The 7,463-nt window shown below is 37.3% G+C and overlaps 1 pseudogene; it reads left to right on the plus strand.

The window, feature by feature from the left end:
- Window positions 1–3,533: 3,533 nt before the first annotated feature.
- LOC141421583 (pyruvate dehydrogenase protein X component, mitochondrial pseudogene) lies at window positions 3,534–5,692 on the plus strand (annotated as a pseudogene).
- The last annotated feature ends 1,771 nt before the right edge of the window (window positions 5,693–7,463 follow it).

Consider the following 7,463-nt stretch of genomic DNA (forward strand, 5'->3'; position numbering starts at 1 on the left):
AAGCTCTAAGAAAACTAGGAATAGAAGGAAAGTTCCTCAACATTATAAAAGTTATATATGACAAACCTACAGTCAGCATTATACTTAACGGAGAAAAATTAAAACCATTCCCTCTAAAATCAGGAACCAGACAAGGATGCCCACTATCTCCACTCCTATTCAACATAGTACTGGAATTCCTAGCTAGAGCAATTAGGCAAGAAGAAGGAATAAAAGGAATACAAATAGGTAAAGAAACTGTCAAAATATCCCTATTTGCAGACGACATGATCCTATACCTTAAAGACCCAAAAAAACTCTACTCAGAAGCTTCTAGACATCATCAATAGCTATAGCAAGGTAGCAGGATATAAAATCAACATAGAAAAATCATTAGCATTTCTATACACTAACAATGAGCAAACGGAAAAAGAATGTATGAAAACAATTCCATTTACAATAGCCTCAAACAAAATCAAATACCTAGGTGTAAACCTAACAAAAGATGTGAAAGACCTCTACAAGGAAAACTATACACTTCTGAAGAAAGAGATTGAGGAAGACTATAGAAAGTGGAGAGATCTCCCATGCTCATGGATTGGTAGAATCAACATAGTAAAAATGTCTATACTCCCAAAAGTAATCTACATGTTTAATGCAATTCCCATCAAAATTCCAATGACATTCATTAAAGAGATTGAAAAATCTACTGTTAAATTTATATGGAAACACAAGAGGCCATGAATAGCCAAGGCAATACTCAGTCAAAAGAACAATGCAGGAGGTATCACAATACCTGACTTCAAACTATATTACAAAGCAATAACAATAAAAACAGCATGGTACTGGCACAAAAACAGACATGAAGACCAGTGGAACAGAATAGAGGATCCAGATATGAAGCCACACAACTATGAGCAACTTATCTTTGACAAAGGAGCTAAAAATATACGATGGAGAAATAGCAGCCTCTTCAACAAAAACTGCTGGGAAAACTGGTTAGCAGTCTGCAAAAAACTGAAACTAGATCCATGTATATCACCCTATACCAAGATTAACTCAAAATGGATCAAGGATCTTAATATCAGACCCCAAACTCTTAAGTTGATACAAGAAAGAGTAGGAAATACTCTGGAGTTAGTAGGTATAGGTAAGAACTTTCTCAATGAAACCCCAGCAGCACAGCAACTAAGAGATAGCATAGATAAATGGGACCTCATAAAACTAAAAAGCTTCTGTACATCAAAAGAAATGGTCTCTAAACTGAAGAGAACACCCACAGAGTGGGAGAAAATATTTGCCAATTATACATCAGACAAAGGACTGATAACCAGAATATACAGGGAACTTAAAAAACTAAATTCTCCCAAAACTAATGAACCAATAAAGAAATGGGCATGTGAACTAAACAGAACTTTCTCAAAAGAAGAAATTCAAATGGCCAGAAAACACATGAAAAAATGCTCACCATCTCTAGCAATAAAGGAAATGCAAATTAAAACCACACTAAGATTCCACCTTACCCCTGTTAGAATAGCCATCATCAGCAACACCACCAACAACAGGTGTTGGCGAGGATGCGGGGAAAAAGGAACCCTCTTACACTGTTGGTGGGAATGTAGACTAGTACAACCACTCTGGAAAAAAATTTGGAGGCTACTTAAAAAGCTGGACATCGATCTACCATTTGATCCAGCAATACCACTCTTGGGGATATACCCAAAAGACTGTTACTCCAGAGGCACCTGCACATCCATGTTTATTGTGGCACTATTCACGATAGCCAAGTTATGGAAACAGCCAAGATGCCCCAGCACTGACGAATGGATTAAGAAAATGTGGTATCTATACACAATGGAATTTTATGCAGCCATGAAGAAGAACGAAATGTTATCATTCGCTGGTAAATGGATGGAATTGGAGAACATCATTCTGAGTGAGGTTAGCCTGGCCCAAAAGACCAAAAATTGTATGTTCTCCCTCATATGTGGACATTAGATCAAGGGCAAACACAACAAGGGGATTGGACTATGAGCACATGATAAAAGCCAGAGCACACAAGGGAGGGGTGAGGATAGGTAAGACACCAAAAAAACTAGCTAGCATTTGTTGCCCTTAATGCAGAGAAACTAAAGCAGATACCTTAAAGCAACTGAGGCCAATAGGAAAAGGGGACCAGGAACTAGAGAAAAGGTTAGATCAAAAAGAATTAACCTAGAAGGTAACACCCATGCACAGAAATCAATGTGAGTCAATGCCCTGTATAGCTATCCTTATCTCAACCAGCAAAACCCCTTGTTCCTTCCTATTATTGCTTATACTCTCTCTACAACAAAATTAGAGATAAGGGCAAAATAGTTTCTGCTGGGTATTGAGGGGGGTGAGCGGGAGGGGGTGGAGTGGGTGGTAAGGGAGGGGGTGGGGGCAGGGGGGAGAAATAAACCAAGCCTTGTATGCACATATGAATAATAAAAGAAAAATGAAGAAAAAATAAATAAATAAATAAATAAAATGTTCATGCTTCTAAAAATGTGCTGAGAAAATGAAAAGTCAAAAATATGTACACTCATACCACAAAGTAACCAAAACTCATTTTAAAACATCATACAAATTAATAAAAAGACACCCCAAGTTTTAAAATTGGAAAAATACCACTCACAAAGGACATTTAAAAAATATTAAAAGTGTTAAAATCTTTAGTTATCATTGGATAACTAAAGCAATGTAAATTATAACTATAATGATAACATGATCATGTGCAATCACTGACACATCCATAACATTGCTAGGAGAATTTCAAAATGGTACAGCTACTTGGTAATCTCTGATGAAATTAAATACATACCTACCTTGAAGACAGTTTAAAAAAATAGTATATTTAGATAGCAATAAAAAATTTAACAGGTAAGAACACAACTTCCAAGGAATCTTGGACATAGCCAAGACAACAAAACTAACAATCCATGGAGTAGAAGAAGCTTAGATACACACTAATGAGATAGAAAGCCTATTCAATTAAATTACAACAGAAAATTTCCCAGATATAAGGAAAGTTATGAACATCCAAGTACAAGAGGCATTTAAAACCCCAAGTAGATGTAACAAAAAAACAACCTCTCAACATTATATTATGATTTAAAATGTCAAGACTATAGGAAAAAGAAAGAATCTTAAAAACTGCAAGAAAAAAAACATTTTACTGACAAAAGCAAACACATCAGAATTATATTGGACCTCTCTCAGCAGAAATCCTAAATGCCAAGAAAGTGTTCCATGATATATTCCAAGACTGACAGCAAATAACTGCCAACCAGGATTACTATATCCAGCAAAGTTATTCTTTAAAATAATTGATGGATATATAAAGACCTCCCAAGGTAAGCACAAACTAAGGCAATTAATAACTATAAGCCAGCATTGCAGAAGATACTCAAAGGAATCCTATAGACAGATGAAAAAGAAAAACAATCACAAATATGAGAACTCAGAAAAAAATTAATTTCATGAGAGGAATACATGAACAAATTCAACTTAGAAAAGAATCAACGGGGAAGATGGTGGCCTCCTGGAGGCTCGGCTGTGACTCTCTGCTACTGCGCTATTTCCTGGGCTTCCGTGGCCGACACGAAGCTGGGGATGGCTAAGGGCGCTGTTCTGTTATCTGTCGGCCATGGAGCTAGCTGGAGATGGTTTCACAGTGCGCAGTGGCTGCAGGGTGATCCAATTAAGATACTTATGCCATCATTGTCTCCTACAATGGAGCAAGGGAATATTGTGAAATGGTTGAAGAAAGAAGGTGAAGCTGTGAGTGCTGGAGATGCATTATGTGAAATTGAGACTGACAAAGCTGTGGTGACCTTAGATGCAAATGACGATGGTATCTTGGCCAAAATAGTGGTTGAAGAAGGAGCTAAAAATATACGGTTAGGTTCATTAATTGGTTTGATAGTGGAAGAAGGAGAAGACTGGAAACGTCGAAATTCCAAAAGATGTTGGTCCACCATCACCAGTTACAAAACCAGCAGTGCCTTGTCCCTCACCAGAACCACAGATTGCTAGCCCTATTAAGAAGGAACACACAGCAGGGATGCTACAGATCTGTTTGAGTCCAGCTGCCCGTAATATTCTGGAAAAACATGCACTGGATGCTAGCCAGGGCACAGCTACTGGCCCTCAGGGGATCTTCACTAAAGAAGATGCCCTCAACCTTGTCAAGCTGAAACAGATGGGCAAGATTACTGAGACCAGACCAGCCCCAGCTCCTCCATCTATTCCCACAGCATCTTTGCCTCCACAGGCCACAGCAGGGCCATCTTATCCCCAGCCAATGATCCCACCAGTTTCAACTCCTGGACAACCTAATGCTGTGGGCACGTTCACTGAAATCCCTGCTAGCAATATTTGAAGAGTTATTGCCAAGAGACTAACTGAATCTAAAAGTACTGTACCTCATGCATATGCTACTGCTGACTGCGACCTTGGAGCAGTTTTAAAAGTTAGACAAGATCTAGTCAGAGATGATATTAAAGTATCAGTAAATGATTTTATCATCAAGGCAGCGGCTATTACTCTTCAACAAATGCCAGGTGTTAATGTTAGCTGGGATGGAGACGGCCCAAAGCAGCTGCCCTCCATTGACATTTCAGTGGCTGTGGCAACAGATAAAGGTTTAATCACACCAATCATAAAAGATGCTGCTGTGAAGGGTATACAGGAAATTGCTAACTCTATAAAGGCTCTGTCAAAGAAAGCAAGAGATGGAAAATTGTTACCTGAAGAATACCAAGGAGGATCTTTTAGTATTTCCAACTTGGGGATGTTTGGCATTGATAAGTTCACTGCAGTGATCAACCCTCCTCAGGCCTATATTTTGGCTGTTGGGAGATTCCGACCTGTGCTGAGACTCACTGAGGATGAAGAGGGGAACACCAAGCTTGAGCAGCACCAGCTCATAACAGTCACCATGTCAAGCGATAGCTGAGTGGTTGATGATGCACTGGCTACCAGATTTCTTGAAAGTTTTAAAGCAAACCTAGAGAATCCTATCAGACTTGCTTAGTCTCATAGACAAGAAGTTAAGTGGATAGCTGTTATCAGGAAACACACAATAGGAAGATGATTAAGTATTTAAGTATGACATGAATGAAATGCTTATTTATTTGGTGAAAGAAAGCCTTTGACCTGAATTCTCTTCATTTTCAATGTTGGTTTATTGTTGTAGAAATAAAGGATGATAAATGTAACTAATAAAGGAAAGAGAATATTTGGTTAGTCAGATCCATAGTTATCCTCTGGTGCTGTATAGAAGATGCAAATCAAATTATATGTTTGGCTCATTTTGAGCATTTTAGAATACTGGAGAATGTGTATGATGCATTCATTGTAAACTCAAAAAATTGATAGAACTCTAATTGTGTTAAAGTTAGAAGTGGGATTCAAATAGATGCCCATTAAGTTAGCAGTGAGACCTCTTTTATAAGCACTGCTCTAGAAATACTTGAACAATTTACTATGTACGGAGGTTTATTCTGGATAATGGTAAATAAATAAGGGTCACACTGCATTAGGGTTGTGACAACATTATTAAAATTGGTATGTATTCAAAGCCATGTATGTTTCTAACAGTCTTATTTTTCACTTCTGTAACACTGTGAACTTCTAAAGAAGAAAAAAATAAAGACATACAAATGAAGAGACCAAAAAAAAAAGAAAGAAAAGAATCAAATATACATAAATAAATAAACCCACAAACTTCTAAGATGAATAAGGAGAGAGAAAAAAACAAACTATTAAAATCAACCAGGAAAAAGACAACAAAATTAGAGGAAGCAGCATGATGTACCTCTCAATAATAACCTTAAATATAAATGATCTTAACTCTCCAAACAAAAGACACAGCGTGGTTGATTACATTAAAAACCCAAGATCCAACTGTTAATTATCTGCAAGAATTGCACCTTATGTAAAAACAAACAAAGACTGAAAGTGAAAGGATGGATAATGATACAGCAAGGAAATGGAATCTGAAAGCAAGAAAGAATAGCTATATTCATATGTGACAATATAGACTACAAGCCAAAATTAGCCAGAGGGAATAAAGAAGGTCAACATATATGAATAAAGGGAACAATTGAGAAGCTGTAATGATTGTAAATTTATGTGCACCAAATATTAGTTCATCAAGTTTCATAAAACACTATTGAACATGAAAGGACAGATAGATCAGAACCAATAGTATTGCACAACATCAACAGATGATATCTAATTTAAAAATAGATCATTCAACAAAAAAATCAACAAAGAAACTTAAGAGTTAAATTATACCATAAGTCAAATGAACTTAACAGAATCTATGGAATATGACATGGAACAACTGCAGAATACACATTCTTCTCAGAAGCCCATGGAACTTTCTTGAAAATAGATCACACTTTCAGCCATAAAGCAAGTCTGAACAAATACAAAAAAAAACCTGAAAATATATTAATATTATTCAATTGTGTCTTATCTGGCACAATGGAATAATATTAGAAATCAAGCAGAGAAACTATTCCAAGATATAGAGATTGAACAATATACTTTTTAATCATCAGCATGTAATTGAAAATATGAGGGAAGAAGACAAAAAAATTATTCCTAGACTCAAGTTAAAATGAACACACAACATACCAAGACCTTTGGGACTCAGAAAAGAGATCTAGGAGGGAAGTTGATAGCTGGCAGTACTTACATTAAAAAGTCAGAGAGATTTCAAATAAATAACCTAATGACACAGCTCAAGGTCTCAGAAAAACAATACCAAACCAAAAACAAAACTAGATGGAAAGAAATAATAAGGATCAGGGTAGAGGAGGATCCAAAATGGCAACTGGGACACAGACACAGACTGGTGAGCTCCAGGAATCAGGAACCTTGCTGAGACACTGGAGACACACTTGGCTGAGGTAAAGAACCAGGAAGAGCTGATACTTTGGCATCCTGAATCACTAGCCCATGGAAGGCTCCTCCATCTCACAATACCCTGAAAGAACAGGTGGGCCACCAGCCCACCAGGCCACTGCCCTGCCGGCCAGCCAGGACACCAACAACCCATTGGCCTGTAGGCACACCAGCCACCACAGGAGGCTCCAGCACCACCAGACACCTAGGAGATGCAGACAAACAGGACTGGATGCTAAAAGAGTAACACCAGAACTAATAAGACTGAAATTCTACTGTTCCTGAACAGGAGATTTTTATTTTCTTTTTTTTAAGTGTTTGTCTTGTTCACTATTTGATTTTCCACCATCTCTCCCTTTAATTTCTTTGGTTCTCCATTTTTTTTCTACTTTTTTCTTGGTTTTGTTAATTTTTCTATTGTAAGTTAGCTAGTACTAAATTACACATAGACTAGGAACAGAAACAGTACCAAGTGGAATAATGGGAAGATGAAAAAGGGACGGAAGTCATTCTCCCTCCAAAATAAATTAGTATAGGATTCAGAG

The sequence above is a fragment of the Castor canadensis genome, chromosome 3 (assembly GCF_047511655.1).
Source record: "Castor canadensis chromosome 3, mCasCan1.hap1v2, whole genome shotgun sequence".
NCBI classification, from domain to species: domain Eukaryota; kingdom Metazoa; phylum Chordata; class Mammalia; order Rodentia; family Castoridae; genus Castor; species Castor canadensis.